The sequence below is a fragment of the Vicugna pacos genome, unplaced genomic scaffold, assembly GCF_048564905.1.
Source record: "Vicugna pacos unplaced genomic scaffold, VicPac4 scaffold_94, whole genome shotgun sequence".
Classification (NCBI taxonomy): domain Eukaryota; kingdom Metazoa; phylum Chordata; class Mammalia; order Artiodactyla; family Camelidae; genus Vicugna; species Vicugna pacos.
Genome location: NW_027328775.1, coordinates 4,303 through 24,144, shown reverse-complemented (window position 1 = coordinate 24,144; position 19,842 = coordinate 4,303). Strand labels below are relative to the sequence as shown.

Sequence of the window (19,842 nt, the reverse complement as noted above, 5' to 3'; positions counted from 1 at the left end):
CAAGGTTCTCAGATCCTGGGTCTAAATTTCTATCTGCCTCTTTTGGTGTACGGCCACCTGTGTCTCGTGGTCATGGGTCACTTTATTGCATGACTTGGCATGTTCTTAGTGCTCGTCCTCCACCCCTGCACTAGACTCCCAAGATGTTCCCACTGACCCTTGGCTCCCTGGGTGGCTCAGGGGGCCCTAAGTCTGCACCCTTCACTCTCCTCCTCTACCCCCACCTCTGGGGCCACCCCTAGGTGGACTTGGAGGTGTTTGTAAATGAGTCTTACACAAGGACATGTCTGGACAAAGCAGGACCCCACCCCCGGAAAACTCACCTGCTCCCTTCTCAGAAGAGGACCCCACAGCCCCACATTGCCTCCCAGGGGTCTACTCAGGACACAGTCCCCCAGTTCTGGGCAAGGGGTCTCCCTGGAATCCTTGCTTCCAGGAAGAGTCTCTCTGTCCTTCTTCAGAGTTTAGAGGTGTTCCCATGTCCCTGACCACCAAGATGCCCAGCCCAGTCCCTTCAGTGACCTGGAGAGACAAGTAACTTATGTGGCCACAGGTCTCACAGGACACACCTGCTGGGACCCCAGGCTAAAGGGCTGTCCTTCTGCATTCTCAGGTGTGGCTCCCGTGGTAACTTTTTGCAGGGGGCCCAAACGGGGAGTGTGGCCCAAAGCAGTTCATGGGGCTCTCTGGGCAGGGAAGACTTGGGCCAGGTGGCCTTGCCTGGTTTCCCTGCTGGGCCACTCTGAAAACCCCCGCTCCTCTGGCTGTGGCTGGAGGCCCCTCAAACCTCAGGGCGGGGCTCTTTCTCTCAGCCTCCACTGACTCCAAAGCCACGCTGGTGCTGGCGAGGGGAAAGAGCTTTCTTGCCTTCTTTTGGCCAAGTTGCCACAGGTGGATGCTGCGGGGAGCTGGAGAGAGAGGTAGCACTTGCTCAGATGTGAGTGGTTAAGCAATTTGACACCCTGTCAACTAGCCTTAAACATTGGAATGAGGTCTTTCCCGGTAAAGCTGGAAGTTACTTTCAGTAACTTGTCTAAAGATTTCTTTTTTTTTTTTCCACTTAAAGACTCATAAAACCTCTCCCAGGTCATTCCTGGTATGGACCATTATCCAGGGATCAATCAGGAAATGCAGGAGGAGAGGGGTGGGGGTGGGGGAGAGGGGAGGTTAGATCAGAGCCCACGGAGAGGAGATGCCCCTCCCAGGAGCCTCACACTGGGCAGTGGCTTCTGGCATCCAGCTCTCCTGTTCTCAGGCCCATTCCATCTGCGGGGTTTTCCAAAAACATAATGGTGGAAGGGCCATGGAGGACACCTAGAACTTCCAGAATAGACAGGGGGAGCAGAGTTACCATGCTGGCCCTGGGTTTGGAGACAGACCTGCAGTGGAGACCACAGGCTTCTGAGAAGCCAGTTTCGAAATAAAGGCAGTATGCACTGGAATACCCGGCTCGAGAGAGTGCTTCATCATAGACATGTAATTTACATACTTCTCACCACTAAATTCTGTGTTCCCAACACGCTACATGAATGACGGCTTCAACACACATTCATTTCTGAGATGTGAAAAAGTGTAGAGCCGCTCTTTCATCCTGCATAATGGGCATGGCTACACTTAAGAACACTTACCAAGATTTCTCAGCAAGAGCCAATTTCGAAATAAAGGCAGTTTGTGCAGGAAAACCCTGTTGGAGTGAGGGCTTCCCCATACACATGTAAGTTATAGAGTTCCCCTCACCATGAAACGCTGTTCCCAACATGCTACATGCATGAAGGCTTCGACACACATTCAGTTCTAAGCTGTTAGCATGTGGAGAGCCGCTCTTTCATTCAGCACAAAAGGCATGGTTACACCCAGGAAGATTTACCCAGATTTCTCAGCTGCTTCCTTCAGCCAGATTCAAAATAAAGGCAGTTTGTGCTGGGAAAGCCTGTTGGAGCGTGTTCAGAGCTGTTTCGGGCTCTGTCCCAGCTGGAGGGTGCAAAGCCCAACCTCCAGAAAGAGGGACCAGGACCCCACCCGCCAGGTGGTGTTGCCTTTGTAGGGGAACAGTGATCTTTGGGTAAGATATATTGCGGCTCTCTCTAAAAACTGCTTTGACTTAAGTTTGCATCCTAGTCACCAGTTCCAGGACAACAGAAAAGGCATACCCTACATCCCTTTGCACTCAACTCTTCCCAAAAGAGCAAATATTTGTCCATGAAAATACCAGCTGCTCTTCTAAGGCCCACTAAATACCCAGCAGTGTGGGCGGTGCACTCTTGATCAGGGACAGGTGGAGAGGGAACAGCGGTCCTCCAGCAGGCTTGGCCTGGTGTGGCAGCTGCGCTGTGGGTGCGTGGTGGGGAGGGAATGCAGGGAATCCTGTTTGAGGGGCCTCTGTGCACGCCTGCATTATAGTCTGAGGTTTCATACAAAGGCTCCAGGCATCCTAACTGGTCAGATACAGCCCCCACCCTTGGGCTGGAACCACCAGGAGATAAGTACCTGTAACAGGGACGGTGCCTGGTGTGGGGAGAGGTCATGGGACCCTCCGGGAGCAGGGGCGGTGGTGCTGGGGAAGGCAGGGGATGCAGTGAAGGGTGGAGGGAGCAGGGTCCTTTGCTTGGGGGTGCGAGTTCTTTGGGAGACCACAGGGAATGGCACACATCATCCCCACCCTATACCCCAAATTCCTAGCCCCGCCAACACAGGGGCTGCTCTGCACCCTCTCAACGTGGCTCTCCTGTAAGACCGCACCCAACCAGGCATCTGGCACCCTGCCCTACCTCCCCTCTTGGGACAGATCCCGTCTTCTTGGAAACTGCCTAGCAGCGCGTATTCAAGGCCGGCAGCCGGCCTGGCGGATCTGCACTTCAGGTGCCCTACCTGGCCAGCCGTGCCTGCCTGGGCTCAGTCCTCTATCTTGCCCACCGGTAGCCTGGGTCCACTTCCGGTGCAAGCGGAGGCCGCGGAGCCCTGGCTGAGCCCCGCACAAGGACAGGTGAGGGTGCCCCCACCCCGCCGCCCCGCCGCCCCGCCCACTGTTGGCAGCATTGCCCCAGCCTCCGGCCGGTGCCACCTGCAGCTGAGGACCTCCGCGCGTCCCCGCCCGCCCCGGCCCCACCCAGCTGCCCCATAAGCCTCCCCCCACCCCCGTCCTGGCCGCGCCCTTGCTCCCATTGGCTCCGAAAGTTCTGCTCTCGCACGTCTAACCTCCGGAGGACGCAGACGCAAGCGCTAGGGGAGGGCCCCGCGGCGTTGCCATGGATAAAGTCGCCGCGCTCCTCGCGGGCTGGCGTGCGCTTCTGGGGCAGGCAGCGGGCTCCGGAAGTGTGCAGCTGCCCGGGGCCATGGCGGTGTTTGCTGCTGGGGATGGCGGCTTGCTTGGCCGGGCCACTAGTTCTGGCCGCGTCAGTCGGCGGCCGACATCCTTTCTGGGGCGGCGTCTCACAGACGGTAAACGTACGGCAGCGCCATTGGCGGGGCCAGTGGACATGGACCGGGGTGGGATCCGGGTTGGTGTGGCGGCCGGGGAGGGCTGTGGTGCCGGGGAGCGGGTTGGGGCGGGGGGGACAGGGCTGGGGCACAGCCTCCGGCTTTCCTCCCCCTCGGGCTCTGGGGCTTGGACCGCGACTCCGGGTAGCCCTGCGTTGCCGCGGCCTCCCAGAACCCCTGGGAAGGGCAGGTGGAGGACCCGTCTTTTATGAAGCGGGGCCTTACCCGCGTTTTGAAGAGCCCCAGAATCAGATGTTGGAATAGGGTGGTTTATCAGCCTTGTATATCAGCAGGGAAATTTCAGTTCCATCCAGATGTTGGCTCCTTCGCTAAAACTCAGGAATAAGACAAGGGTCAGTGTCAATTAGCAGTTATCTAGGGCTTGACTCAAAATAGACTGTGCGGGGTGTAGAGATGGTAGATGGGCCCTCCCTTTCAAGGTTGGTAGTCTTCTGGGATTAGAGGCCTCAGTTGAGGATTACATCCTCATCTGCAGTAATGGAGGTTGTGGGAAACATTAACACAGAGAAGGGAGGGGTGTTGCTGCGGTAACTCATTAAAGAAGCCAGGACACTTGCCTGGCTCTTGTGTAGGAGAGTCTCGCCTAGGGTAGGGCAGCAGTTATCAAAGTGAGTCCGAGGCCCCTGAGATGCAAGACTATTTTCGTAGGAACGCCGGGAAGTCACCTGCCTTTTGCACACTCTTGCACTCCCGAGTTTCCTGTGGGGTTTTCCAGGGAAAACCTAGTCTGTGATATCACAAAACAGGTAATGTAGAGGCAGATAGAATTAAGCTCTCACCAGTCCAAAAGAGATTCTCAGAAATTAAAATCACTGCTATTCCTCTCATTAATGATTTTTGTTTAGAAAAATATACTTATTTTTTGCTTAAGAGTATTAATGGTATCATGTAGTAGGTTGTTATTATTTTTAAGTGAACTCATAAGCATTTTTTAAAGTTCTTATTTAACTTCTAACACAGGAACTATTGATAGATTTAACCCACATAAACAGCAGCCTTTTGAAGTCCTCAGTATTTAAGAGTGTACAGGGGTCTTTAGGCCAAGAAGTTTGAGATTCCCTGGAGAACGGGTGCTCAGGTACTAGTCAGGTGCTTAGCGTTGATAGACAGATGCCAAGATGTCTTCTGCATGTGCTCCCGGACTCGAAATAATTGGCCACACAGAGATCGGTGGGCAGTGCCTCCACTATACAAACCAGAAGCTGCTGAACGTGTCTTGAGTCTAGGCCATGTGCTGTGCAGAGATTCCCATTGTATCTGTTCTATCTAAGCCGGGATTCCTGTGCAGAGACCTGGCTCTGAAGACCCGCTCTCCTTTGCTCCCTGCCAGGTACCTTCTGTGTTATGTCAACCCTCCGGAGGGCTTCAGCCTCCGTAGGGGCGTCTGTATCCACATCGCCTTCCTCCTGAAGACCCTGCTGAAAATGGAAGAGTCGGTGCTGGTGATACCCCCTTGGGGCCGCCTCTACCATTAGCAGAGCCTGGACATCCACCAGGTCCGGATTCCCTGGTCTGACTTTTTTGATCTCTCAAGTCTCAACAGAAACATCCCTGACAATGAGTACGAACAGTTCATTGCAGGTGAGATGGTGATCGTTTAACTGGGTCCAGACGGTTTTTGTTCTGGTTCCGATGTGAACATCGGGCCGTCTTGCTTCGGGTTTGTCAGTCTGCTTAGGGGCCGTGCTCATGTTTCCTGCACTGCAGGTGAATTTGGTCTTTCCACAGTTTTTCTCAGGAAATATATCTGAAGTGTATGAGCTCTGTGTTCCCTCCCCTCTGAAAACCCTGGCCTTCTGGTGAGATGGAGCGGTGACAAGGAGGCCACTGCCACAGAGGCCTTGTCCCAGCAGGACTCGCTCCCTGGGCAGTAAGGGCCATTCTTACCTGAAGGAAAACACGATGTATGTGTACCATGGGCCACGTGCTGGAGAAGGTATGTAACCTCTCATTCAGTATAATTTGGTCCTGCTCAAGCTTCCCATTTTACTTTTTGTAGGAGGTAAGATTTGAAGATTTTCTTTGAATACAGCTATTTAGAGCTTATCTTTTTTTTTAATTGAAATGTGGTTGATTTACAATGTTTAGTTAGTTTCAGATATACAGCTGTTTTGTTAGTTTCAGGTATACAGCATAGTGATTCAGTTGTACATATACATAGTCTATTCTTTTTCAGGTTCTTTTCCATTATAGGTTGCAAGATACTGAACATTTTCCCCTGTGTTCTACAGTGAATCCTTGCTGTTTGTCTGTTTTACATATAGTAGTTTGTAATTGTTAATCCCAAACTCCTAAGTTTGTTTCCTAAGTCTGTGAGTCTGTTTTTGTTTTGTAAATAAGTTTATTTGTATCTTTTTTAAAAATTCCACATATAAGTGGTATCATATGTTACTTGTCTTTCTCTGTCTGAGTTATTTCACTTTAGTGTGATAATCTCCAAGTCCATCCATGTTGCTGTAAATGGCATTATTTCCTTCTTTGTTACAACTGTGTAATATTCTTTTATATCTAAATACTACATCTTTATCCAGTCATTTGTCAGTGGGCGTTTAGGTTGCTTCTATGTCTTGGTCATTGAAAACAATGCTGCTGTGAACATTGGGGTGCAGGTATATTTTGAAATTAAGGTTCCCTCTGGATATATGCCCAGGAGTGGGATTGCTGGATCAAATGATGTCTTTTTTTAGTCTTTTGTGGTATCTCCATATTGTTTTCCACATTGGCTTCACCAAACTACATTCCCAGCAATAATGTAGGAGGGTTCCCTTTTCTCCAAGCCTCTCCAGCATCTATGGTGAGTGGATGTTTGAATGGTGGCCATTCTGAGTAGTGTGAGATGATAACTTATTGTAGTTTTGATTTGCATTTCTAAGATAATTAGCGATATTGTGCCTTTTTTTCATATGCCTATTGGCCATTTGTATATCTTCATTGGAGAATTGCTTGTTTAGTTGTTCTGCCCATTTTTGGATTGGGTTGTTTATTTTTTTTTCTTATTAAGTTGTATGAACTATTTTTATAGTCTACAAGTTAAGCCATGTTCAGTCTCATCTTTTGCAAATATTTTCTCACATTCCATAGGTTGTCTTTTCATTTTGCTTATGGTTTCTATTGCTTTGAAATAGCTGATAGGTGTAACTAGGTCCCATTTGTTTATTTTGGCTTTTATTTTCTGTTGCTTGGGTGGATTGCCCTAGGAAAACACTGCTGAGATATATGTCAAATAATGTTTTGCCTATGTTTTCTTCTGAGAGTTTTTTAGCGTCTTGTCTAATGTTTAAGTCTTTAAGCCATTTAGAGTTTGTTTCTTTTTTGGTTTTTTTTTTTTTCAACTCTATTATATGCTTTCGATTTGTGGTTACCCTATTTTTCAAGTATATCAACCCATTATCATATCTATTTCCTTTAGACTGATAATCACGTAGGCTCCAACACATCCTAAGAATAATGAGAAAAAGGAAAAAGGAAGAGAAAAAAATCTATCTTTTCTTGCTACCATCTCCCTTTCCCACCTTTTTGTATTTTGATATACTTTTTCTTTTTTACATCTTCATGTTTATTGTCTTGTAACTCGTTATTTCATTTCCAATGATGGTTTTCCCATTTCTATAGCATCCTGCTTCCTTTCTGTTTAGAGTAGAACCTTTTAATGTCTCTGTTTGGTTCCATAATGCTGAATTATCTCCCTAACCCCCTCCACCCTGAGCCTCTGAATACTCAGTACAGGGAAGCCAAACCATCCTAGCCTTCATCAGTCTTGGGATGCAATCTTCAGAGTGGGAAAGAAGAATCATTGAAAAATAATATTCTGTTTGTTGCTTTCTACCCTTGCCCAGAGAGTGAGAATCACCTCTGAAGGCGGAGGAAGAAAGATGGGGGCATGGGGCACAAAGTCTTTTCTCCTTTTGCTACTGAAAAAATGATTTCTTTTGTAATTAGTGATGATGCCCTTTAAATTGGTAAGATCGAGATTCCACAGCTTCAGCGCCTGTGAATAACCAGCTGGGAGAAAGCTCTCCAGGGCCCCTGCAGTGGGAAAGGCAGCCCCTCTGAGCACCTGTTGTTCTGTATTCTTCCGGCCTCCACACAGTTTCGCTAGGCACTGTGCAGGACGATGCAGTTCCCCAAGGTGGAGGACTGGGAGACCCCTGCTTGGTGGCAAGCCACAGGAGCCCACACTTGAAGGACAAAATGAAGAGTAGTGGGGCGGGCATAGGAACAGAGGATGGTTGAGACCCAGGATAGTTTCCTGGAGGCCAGCAGGTGAGACTGGCGGGGCAGATGGGGCCCTGGTGCATGGGCAGTCCTTGAGGGATCTGAAGCAAAGATATGAACCAAGATACTGGATTCGTGTGGGGGTAAATCGCCCCCTGGAGGCCACGTGGCAGTGCAGCGAGCCCAGGAGGAGAGGGCATTTCCCCAAAGTTGGGTTGACAGATCACAACCAACTCACTGGGAACCGAGAGGTACAGAGATATTGTTAACTTTTTGTCCCTCTTCCTGGAAAAAAAATTGCTTCCTGTTGAATAGCCTGTGTAGTTAGTGAGAATTAAAGACATGAAGTAACATTTCCTCAAAAGTCATCCATTGTGCAGTTGTTAATAATGGTCAAATGCAAACTTGAATAGATTAAATCAAACAGTCATCATCGTATTTTAAAATCTTTTAAAATAAAAAATCTTGCTGTCTTTGTTCTTCATTTCAGGGTTCACTTGGTGATAATAGTAACAAAAGCAACAGCAAACCTTTAAAGAATTCTGTCCTGCTGTTCAAGGAACTCTGTGTTCATGACAAACAAATGAGGTGGCACTTTACAGGAAGGACAGTCATTAATCACACAGCTAGTAAATGGCAGGGGTGGGACTTGAACCCAAGCTGTCTGACCCCAGAGCCCCCTCTCAGGCCCTTCAGTGCAGCTCATCACTTGGTATGCCCAACAGAGGCCAGCATTAAAGAGCAGCATGACCTTGGCTGCTTGGCCTCTGTTTCTTCATCTGTAGAATGGGGGTGTGGGCAGTGAACTCTGTGAGCTCAGTGGTCACTTCCTCCAGCTCTGCTATTCTACTGCTTTGAGTTAATTTAAGAAGTATCTGAGCCCCTGAATGGCCCACCCATAGGCTGGCGCTTTGCTAGGCCGTGGGTTACGGAGAAAAATAAGATCAGCCTGCTTCTCCAAGGAGCCTGTGTCCCTCCACGGCAAACGGCTTTGAGGCCCAGGCTCCCTCGCTGGCAGTCGGGGACTGGGCAGGAATGTCTGATAGAAGATGGAGGCAGAGCCCTTCCGGGAACAGTGGTGGCCACAGAGCTATCAGGAGCGGGAGCATCTGTCCAGGCTGCTGAGAGGGGGGCCCTCATGAGGCCAGTAGCCCCCCCAAACTAAGCCCTCAGGACAAAGATCCAGCCATTCCTGCAGTGTCACAACAGAGCCAGTCCATCCTCATCACTGTGCCCCTGTGCTCCTTTGTCCTGGGGCCTCTCTTCCCCCTACACCCAGAAGACTCATCTCTCTCTCTTCTCTGAGTGTCCCCTCACTTCACCCATGGTCCCTGCTTCCTAGGCCACCATCTCTGGAGTTGACGATTTGCCCCCTCACACTCTCCGTTTGATCAGGAGCCTGGGTTGACCTCCTTGTGCTCACTTTCCCCCATGAGGTGATTTCTCCTCCTCTCTTGGGAACACCTGGAAAACCCAGTCCATTCCTAGCAGTGCCTGCCACCCTGGCCTCCCTGCTCATCTGCCTCAGTCAGGAGCAGCTGGACCACCAACTCTGTATTGCCTCACCGCCTACCATCAAGACGTCAATGTTGATTCTCCCTCCACCACCCAGTATGGTCATTGTAGGGTCTTCTTCTCCGTCAGCTTGAGCCAGACACCTCCCATTCACCCTACCCCCGGGCTCATACCCGGGCGTGTCTCCACCCCAGGTCCAGCCTCTCTCCTTTATGTGCCCAACTCTAGCCATCCAGCTGCTTCTCCACCAGCCTCGTTGGCCCTCCTTCACCCTCACTGGGGCATCATGCACTGACTCCTCTGCTTTCCTACCTGTCCACGTTCCTCTTAATTCCACTTCCCCACCTTCCAGCTCTGCATCCACAGTCAGCACTCTCTTTATGACAAACAAAACTCCCTTGACCCTTGATCTTTTCATTTCCTCACCAGGATGACTTCCATCTCGGTTCACCCAGCTCTATTTGTTCTGAGCCTGCAGGCAGCAGGCTCTCCCAGCACAGATTTCTAAGACTACAAATCAATGCCCAGCATGTTGCTACTGCCAGGCAATCCTCCAGGATTTCTCTAGTGAGCACATTTCCCCACTTGCCACACAGTGGTGTCAACATTCTATGCTCTCTGCACACCTCTAAGCTTCCCTCTGTCTCTTCCCTGACTCCCAGCAGATGGCCTTGCCTCCTGCTTCAGAGAGAATGACATGTTACTTGAAGGGAACTCGCTCACCTGCAGCAAATCTGCTCACCTCACCTTTTATCTGTCCCTCTCCCACCTGGACTCTAGCTGTAGTTGTTCTTAATTTAGTGAGTTTAGTTGACATATATATACACAGTTAAAAGCTTAGCACACTATAGGCTACCTTCTTGGGCTTACTTTTTCAATTTAACATAGAGTGTATGATGCATCCACTTCGTTGCATGTACCTGCAGTTCATTTGTTTTAACTGATCTTAAATGTTGTGTGTGTGACAGTAACACAAGGCAAGTGTAAGCCAGGATTCAGGATGCTGGTTACTTCCTGTGAGAAGAGGCCTAAGGCAGGATAGGACACAGTATGTCACTGTCAATAGTCCTGTTCTGGTGCTGGGTGACAGGTTCACAACTGTTTCTTATAATATTAATTTTAATACATAAATACTTCTGACAGGCACCTAAGGTGAGAATGTGTCATGAGCCAAGATATACAATGGATAATATTACATCATTATTGTTATGTAATCTTGTTATAAAATATAATATTCATAATCCTACATTGTTATGTGTTATATATTATATAGATGCATGAATTATATATTATGTATATAAATAACTACATATGTATTATATACTATCTGATAATAAATAAACAGAACATAACATGCTAGTATATCTACTATTATGTATTATTTAATAAATAATATACTATATCCTGTTATATGACATGGCACCTAATCTTTAATCAAATAAAAATATGTCACTATATGTAATGGTAATTAATAAAATTAAATGAAAATGCCCGCAGCTTTTAACGCCAACACCGCTCCAGCTGTCACTGTCTATCTTCTTCCCTTTCATGGTCGAGGTCCTCACGGTGCTATCTGTTCCCCTTTTCATCTCGTTATCCTGAACCTTCCTCCCCCTCCCATCCCATGCTGCCTTCTTCCCCGTGGTCCCTCTAGTCACCAGCGGCCTCTGGGGCACTGATTTCAGGGCAGTGTCTCAGGCCCAAGCTCACCCGCCTGTCCTCCACCTCTGCCACTGCTGGTGGGGACAGGGCGGGGGGCAGAGTGCACCTGTTGTCCTGGAAGAGAATACAGCACAGACTCCGTGACCAGCAGGAGGTGTGGCCGGAACCTGCAGGACTGGGGGGAGAGCCAGACTGTCTGCATCCAGACCGGGGGCACTTGGAGTGTGAAGAAGCCCAGTCCTCACTGCCCCTGAAGTGAGGAAAACACCCTCAGGTGAGTTAAAGTGCTTATGACCTAGGTCTGTTGGCTGCAAAGGACAAAGGGGTCCCTAAGGGGAGGTTAGTTGATGTTCCAGGCCCCACAAAGGCCCTAAGGGCTGGCGGGGAAGCAGGCTGGACGCTCCACTGGACCCAGTGTCCCCTCGGGGGTGGGGCCTTCCGGAACAAGCAGAAAGCCCTCAGTCTCTTGGGGAACGCGGCAGTGTGGGAGCATCCCTGCAGTGAGTCAAGTGACGTCAGGGCCTGTGGGATCCGTTTTTATGGCCACATTGAGCCACAGCAGAAGCCACAGCAGGAGTGGATTCCTGTCTCTCCAGCTGACATCCTCGTGTCTGAGTGCCAGGCTTCAGACCCGATCCCCTGGGGTGCTAGGACAGTTATACACAGAGGCGGCTCTGGGAGGCCTCAAGAGGGCTGTACTGGCCTTGCTGTCGACATGATTACACAAAGATCAAACAATCCATCAATGGGAAGAAAATAAGAACCATGGTCACATCTGGACCGCAAGCTTAGATGTGGTATATGGGTGATATTTATCGACAATCTGGCGAGGATCTGGTCAAAGCTAGAGGCCAAGGCAGCAAACCGGTAGTGACACTAAGGAACATCGTGGTGCAGAGGCTGGATTGGGGGTCTGAAGGCTCCTCCCAGGAGGAGCCTCAGTGTTTGGGAGGTGGCTAATGTGCCTGCTTCATGTCACTAGCAAGTGATGCCACCTGTGGAAAATCAGCTATAATCCTGAGCCGGGTCAGCCCTGGGTGATGTGATAAAGGCTCCTACAAGAGGAGGCGCCAGACGGATAGTGAACCAACCAACAGGCTGATGAGTTTCTGGCCTGTGTTTATCGTGCTTTCGCAGCCAAGAATGAGGAGAGAGTTGAATGGTTCACCATGAAGATTTTAACAACTTAAGAGAGTTCCGTGTCTCACTGCATTTCAGTGTCACCCGGAGGAATTCAAGAGGTGTTTAGACCCAGAAGGGACTAACAGCCTCTTGGTTCCTCATCAACCTGACAAACCCACCAGCCCTCTATGGCCAGACCTTGGCAAGTGCCTTCCCTTGTTCTAACAAATCCCTTTCCACTCACGCCTGTGGTATGCTTTTATTTTTGTTTAATTAATGGGAATGAAGATACCTTACAGCCTCTTCAGATCTTTCCTTAGGCCTTCTGCTCTTAGACCCCAGCAAGGGGGCCCGCTGCCCTGGGTCCTGCACTGCAGAGGGTCCCTCTGGCCCTGACACTTCCTCTGGCCATGCCCTCCATGGGGTGGAGTCAGCAGGGCCAAGGGGGCAGGGTCATTGGCTCCATACCATGCTCTAGAAGCCCAGGACCCCAGATGCCCTGTCTCAGCAGCCCCTGACCCATTCCTAGTGCCTGCACCGGCTCTCCCGGAAGCTCAGATTCCCAGGACTCACAGAGAGGCCAAAGGGCAGCTGTATGTATGGAGGGTATGAGCAGATCCCGAATGTGAGTTTTCAGTGTCCCCCTGTGAACATCCAAGGCCACTTGTGGCAAGGGATGGACCCAGCATTGGGAAGAAAAGGATCAGGCTAGTGGTCAGAGACTGGGAATCAGCTCTCCCCACACGCTCACTTTCTTTGCCGGACTCCCCTGTGTCTTGGAATTCTAAATTTGAACCTGGTCTTCCCCCTTATAATGAACGTATATTTGTAAAGGCAGGACTTTAGAACCTACTGCACTTAACATGTTTACATGTACAGGATGTGAGCTCCCAGGTATTCTCTGGCCTGCACTTCCAAAGGTCCAGAGCAGTTATGTTGGCTCTACTGAGACTGTAATTGGTAAAGACCATCTCCAGAGAGGAGAGCTCCTGCTTCACGCTCCAAAGTCAGGACCTTCTGAGTGGATAAAACAATGGACACTGTGACCCTCAATTGTAAATTGATTTAGAATAACGCCAAAGTGTGTAAGACGTGTGTGTGTGCACGCGCGCACCTGGGGACGTGTGTTGTACATGACTGTGTGTTTGTGTGTGCTCACGTGCACCTGGGGATGTATGTGGTTCTGTATGTTATGTGTGTGTGTGCGCCTGAGGATGTGTGTGGTTGTGCGTATGTTATGGGTGTGTGGGTGGTACATGACTCCATGTGTGTGTGCCCGTGGGGATGTATGTGGACTAGAGCCAGTGTGTCTGCACGTGTGTTTGTGTGTACGTGCATGCATTACTTTTAATAGTAGAAGCTGTCCTTTAGAAATACGATGTAGTAAAAATTGTATGATGTCCTTTGCTGTATAAATCAAAATTAAAATTATCTTCAATCACCAGAAATTTAGTCCCCCTCAGATTCTGTTTTTTTTCCATATTGATTATGTCCTCATTTTACTGATGAGGAAACTGTAGCTTAGAGATGTTGACTGACTCATCCAAGGGCATGGAGCTCGCGCGCCCAGGGCCAGGACCCAGTCCAAGCCGCACTGCTCCAGAGGCCTGGAGCCCTGCTCATGATCATGCGTGGCCTCTTGGCGGGGGAACAGATTCTGATGGGCTGTGGCCAGTGTGCAGGCTGCCCGTGCCGGGGACTCGGGAAGCCGGGTGGAGAGTACCAGACAGCAGACAAGAGTGAAGGGCTGCTCAGAAGTCAGATAGTTTCCTAGGACTTGGATGAGGAAGGAGGCTCACTGCTCATCCTTGATCCCTTTGCTGGTGGCCAAAAGGGACCAAGGCCCACGAGAGCACTTCTGGGAGCTGCCTGCCAACACCTGGAAAAGGACTGCTCAGGACTGGCTCTGCAGTAGGAGCAGAGGAAGGAAATGTCGCCTCCTGGTGGACATCCTTTGTGATGGCAGTAGGAGGCCTAGGAGCCTTGGTATTGAGGTGGCAAGGCAAGGTCCTAGTGGATGATCGTTTCCACGTGTCTTAAAAATCATTGCTTCATATATTTTATCCATTTTGTGGTTTATTTTAGGGTGGTAAATATGGTCAGTGTTACTCCATATTACCTAGATTAATTAATTTTTTTATTGTTAATTTTCTCTTCAGTGATTTGGAAGCTATATTGCCTCTTAAAGAAAATTCTCTCTAAATCTTTATAAATCATCTCTAAGTTCATAAATTTTTATGCAATTGGACCAGTATTCCTATAAGAGTCTCAAAAATGAAATAATCTATTAGATCCTGTTCCTCAATAATGATAAATTTAGCATATTTTACCTCTCTGTTGTTCTAAATTGTGTGTGTGTGTGTTTGTGTGCTCCAGTTACTACTTTTTAGACAGTTGCTTTAAGTTTGTTACATTAACAAAGAAAATATATGTATATACATCTAGGATTTCATTGCTCACTACCACTATTTAATCCCATGTCTTTCCCACTTTTGAGTTATTTACTTATTGGGATTTCCCAATCAACTGGACACATGATTGACTAATTGTTTTTGAGTGGTGGACTTGGAACACTTACATATCTATATGCAGATTTATGTTCTCCTCGTCAACAATTCTCAGAGTGTTGTTGATGGCCCAAGCCTTGTTTTAAATTAAGGCATTGTTTTTCATCACCAAAAAAAAAAATTATTAATTTAAGGTGTTGTCTTTTTATGGCTGGCTAGTCTTTTATGGTGAATGGATATTAATAGAGATTTCCTTAACCTTCCTCCTTCTTTTTGCCATAACTCGAATTCATTGAGAAACATGTTTTTACCATTTCTCAGATGGGCTTCAACTTTGACTTCTGCTTTAAACCATCACCCCACTCTTTTTCTCCATGCTTATTCCTGAAAAAGTGAGCTCTCTATTGGTTTATAGGTGGTTCCCGTCAAAGATTTGTGACTCCCTGTCCAAAGTTCCAAAGGAAGAGAAAAGGAAAGATTCCTGTTTCTGGTGGTTACATTTTGTCAGGTTAGAGATCTAGTTATCCATGTGGCTGCAGTGGAATCTGCAATATCTTGGCTCAGAGTTTCGTTTTTCTGGCTTACTAGGGGAACCGCATTAGCTGGGGTCACGTCGCTGTGGCCGTTGTCAGGATCCTGGGACTGAGGCAGCCCCTTTGCCTCCTTGTTATTTTGATCTTGCAAACTGGGTCCCAGTTATGTGAACCCTGCACCTGGTGGCCAGGATCGCCCCACACGTGACGTGTACCCAGTTCCTTGGCGTCCCTCACTGCTGTCAGCTAGTTCCAGTAAGAGTACGTGATGGCTTCCACTACTGTCCTTCCTCCATCCTCTCCAGGCAGGCCCTCCTTTCCCACTAGTTGGCCCTAAACCTTCTCTCCTGCTCTACATACGCTGACGGAATTCCTCAGGGTTTCCAGCAGGTAGATGGGTCTCTTCTATGTTTGGACCCCTTCAGTGCTTGCAGTGAAAATATAGGATGTGGGAAGGAGGAGCTTGGGGATTCTCCATATCTAGGGCCTTCCTATCCAGCAGATTCAACTAACGGTGGATTGAAAATATTGTTGAAAAAACAGAAAGTTTCAAAAAGCAACACTTGAATTTGCCATACACTGGCAACTACTTACATAACATTCATGTTGTATTAGATACCATGAGTAATCTAGAGATAACTTAAAGTACACAGGAGGACACAGTGAAAGAGAAAGTGACAACAAATATATGTGTATACTCATGTATAACTGAAAACTTGTGCTGTATGCTGGAATTTGATACAACTTTGCAAAATGACTATAACTCAATAAAAAAAGTTTGTATATATATATAAAAGTAGATGGGGGGATGTACATGAGTCCCATGCAAGTCCTATGTCATTTTATACAAGAGGCGTCAGCATCCATGGATGTTGACTTCAGGGTGAGTCCTGGAACCAGTGCCCCATGGTTACCAAGGGATTACTGGAAGTCCAGGCTCCTTATCCCAGCCTGCCATGTCCCCACATGGTCTGACTCCTACCTGTACCACACTTCCCTTGTCACTCTCCTCCAGCCCTGGCAGACTGCCCTCTGATTCTTGAACAGGCCACACTCACTGCACTTCATGTCTGGCCCTTAGAAATACCCATTACTTTCTGAGCATGGCTCTGCTTTCACAAGATGGGCTGCATTGTCACTAGAGAAGTCAGTGTGGAGGTTCCTTTAAAAACTGAAAATGGACTTAACTCATGATCCAGCCTTCCCATTCCCGGGCATATGTCAGAAGAAAACTCTAATTCAAAAAGTCACATGCACCTCAATGCTCACAGCAGCAGTATTTATAATAGCCAGGACATGGCAACAACCCAAATGTCCATTGACAGGTGACTGGATAAAGAAGTAGTAGTATATTTATACAATGGAATACTACTCAGCCATGAAAAAACAAATAATGTCATTTGCAGCAACATGGATGGACGTAGAGATAGTCATTCTAAGTGAAGTAAACCAGAAAAAGAGAAAAATGCCATATGATATCACTTATATGTGGAATCAAAAAAAGAAACATATGAACTTAAATACAGAAGATAAACAGACCCACAGACATAGAGAAACAAACTTACGGTTCACAGGGAGAGAAGGAGATGGGAAGGGATAAATATGGGGATTCGAAAAGTGCCCCTCTTGGGGAGTGATGGAAATGTTAGCTATCTTGATCGTGGTTATGGTTTTCTGGGTGCAGACTTTTATCAAATTCACCAAGTAGTACATGTGAAATATGTGTATTTTATTGTACAGATATCATACCACAATAAACGTGCCCTTAAAAAAAAAACAGGAAAACACTGGCAGCATTTTGTCCTACGTTTTTATGTGTCTTAAGTGAGTGGGTCTTCAAGATTCTGGTCTGCCATATTTTCTGAACCAGAAGTGCCCTCCTTCCCTTTTCTTTGGTAAACTGTCAGTGGGTGGCATTTATTCCCATGGCTTCAACTGCCCTCTGTCCAATGATTAACTGTCAAATCTTTTCCAGCATGGACATCTCAGTTCAGTCCCAGAAATATATTTCTAATTGACAAGTAGACATTCACATTTGGTTAGCACATAAAAATCTCAAGCTCTGTTTGTCTGGATTTACACTCGCCCAGAACTAGTTTTACTTTTTCAAACAATGGCATCACTGTCCCATCTCTTTTCTGTGCCAAACATCTGGGAGTTTTCCTTTACTTTTCCACTCCCTCACCCCCATCAGTACTACAATTCTATTCCTTAATGTCCCCCAACTAAGTCCCTGCTCCTCGCTCCCCACTGCATTAATTCCCACCCCTTTCTAGTCTCCCCAGTGCTGTACTTTAGAGTGAACAATCCACTTTGCTCACTTTTAATGACTAATCTGTGTCACTCTCCTCCTTAAAACCGCAAAGAATTCCACGCTGCGTGTGTGAGGAAGTCCACGCTCTCTGATTTAACGTCACACCTTCTCATCACCTCATTGCTGCTTTTTTTCAGCCTCAGCTTCCGTTAGTTCCTCACAGCCTCTAGCCTCACTGACGTTCCTTCCCTAAGTGCAAAGTGCTCTTAGACATGACCAGGGGTCTGCACGAGACACGCAAGCTGCTGAGAATCCCGTCCCCACCATGCACTCTCCTGGTCTACAGATTTGCTGGAATCCGTCAGATGTCAGTGCAGAAAGCATTTCCTCTCTGACACCTTCCCTATCTTCTAGAACACAGCCCCAGGCAGTGCAAGAGCCCCTCTGAACATATAGTATATATGATGCAAAGTGACTCTTACCACATTGTTTTGAAAATCTATTTAAATTTGTATCTTCCACGACACACTGTGATCTCCTTGAGGGATGGGGGGCTGTGTGGTATTTGTCTAGACAGCTAATGTCTGGCATAGACCCCGGGCCATCGGAAACAGTGTGCTGACTCATCAAGAAGACTTGTCGTCTTTGCGATGTACGAAAGACTACATGCTCTCTGATCTTACACCATCCGGCAAGGGTCAAAATAATTTCACATAGAACTACAGAGGCAAAATATGTGTATTCTTTTCCTCTTTGTGAGCCCGAGATCATAGGCATCCTGGAACGGAGGTGTCACTCAAAGCTGTCTGTCCCCCAGGCTGTTACGCCCAGCTTCAACATATTTTTTGAAGTTGTAGGGATACGTGTACATCACCCCGTCTTAGAGCAAATGGTGCTTCAGCCTGACCAAGTTTAATGTCCATATAAAAATCAGAAATCTTCCAAACTGAAGCCTGAAGAAACATTTCCCTTTTCTCCTTCCAGTCTGTGTGTCATCTGCACCCCACATCCCCACTGCTCATCTGCGTCAGGCCACGTTCTATCTAGAAACATTTCCGGTGGGACACTTGGACAAGAACTAATTACAGCAGTAATGAAACTGGTCCCATGAACGTAGGCTCTGCACAACAAGGATGTTTGACGGGAGGCCTCAGCCGCGGCCTGCAGGGTCTGTTCACGTTTTCTGCCTGGCTTCCCTGCAGATGTTGTGCAGAAAATGAAGCCTGCAGTTAAAGTCATAGAAGGCCCAAGAAATCCAGAAAAAATGGAGTGAGATTCATCTCCTTGGGAATATTTTTGAAAACCATCCACTAATAAGAAGAAGAGATTTAAGAGGTACGTTTCAGACCAGATGATGTCCAACTGCAGGTGGGTCAGTTTTGTCATTGTTGCTCGCTAGTTGGCTTTCTGCTGCTTCTAACATGCCGCCTGTAAGAGAAGTGGCCTGAGTCGGCCCTCAGAGCAGAAAGGTGAGCTGGGCCTGGAGACAGCCAAGCTCCTCTGCTGTGTAGTGACCCGCTGAGAAGGAAGGGTTGGCCCAGAGCTTCCTCTGACTCTCTCCCTCAGTTATAAACTCTATGAAGGGAAAATGGAACAAAAATCTTAATTCAATATGGTATTGTCAAAGTATAAAAATAATTGTCTTTGGAGGGGATGGTATAGTTCAAGGGGTAGAGTACATGCTGGATTCAATTTGCGGTACCTCAATGTAAAAAAATAATAAAAAAAATCTTTAAAAAAAGAAAAATAACGAAGAAGAAAAGAGATCTCAAACAACCCCAGTTTAAAAAGAAAAAATTCCTTTAAAAATAGTAGTCAGCTAGGCCTTTTGCTAGACTAGGAGTTTGGGATTAACAGGTACACACTACTATGTATAAAATAAATAACCAACTCTCAGGTCCTTAATAAATTAGTTCAACCTGAATCCTTTTTCTTTTTTCCCCTAAGCAACCCGTGGAAGCCTCTGAAATTCTCATCTTATAAAAGAATTCATTTAAAGGTGGTTTGAAAGTTACTGGTTAAAACAGTTATTTGTGGTTCCATGAATATAGGTCTAGTAAGAAAGACAGACAGTAAACCAGTAAGCAAATAAATATATGATGTACTGCCAGGTATTAATAATTGCCACAAAGAAACATAAAGCATATTAGGAGAGAAAATGTTTGAATAGGAAATATGTGTGTGCTATTTTAAATAATCTGGTCAGATAAGTCCTCTCTGAGGGTAAATAATTTGAACAAAGTCCTGAATAAAGCAAAAGAATAAGCCACGTAGGTAACAGACAAGAAAAGCCTCCCAGGCCGGAAGAAGTGTAAGTACTAGACTTGGAGTTAGAAACGCAGCTGTCCTGGTAGGGACCATCGGGGCGGTGAAGATGGGCTGGAGCAGAACGGTGAGAGCTGAGGCTGCAGAGATCGGTGAGGGCCCGGATCACATAGGGCCTTGGTAGGGACTCTGGATATCCTTCTGAATACAATAGAAAATCACGAAAGTATTTTGCAATGTGGAACTACTTGATCTGATTCATACTTTAATA

The 19,842-nt window shown here is 47.3% G+C and overlaps 1 long non-coding RNA gene across 1 annotated transcript; it reads left to right on the top strand.

Annotated features, from left to right (window-relative positions):
• The first annotated feature begins 3,307 nt into the window (after nucleotides 1–3,307).
• Nucleotides 3,308–7,680, top strand: LOC140694681 (uncharacterized). The gene is made up of 4 exons (XR_012070261.1): nucleotides 3,308–3,438; nucleotides 4,829–5,079; nucleotides 5,227–5,434; nucleotides 7,438–7,680. It is a non-coding gene; the product is annotated as an uncharacterized lncRNA (long non-coding RNA).
• Nucleotides 7,681–19,842: the final 12,162 nt, after the last annotated feature.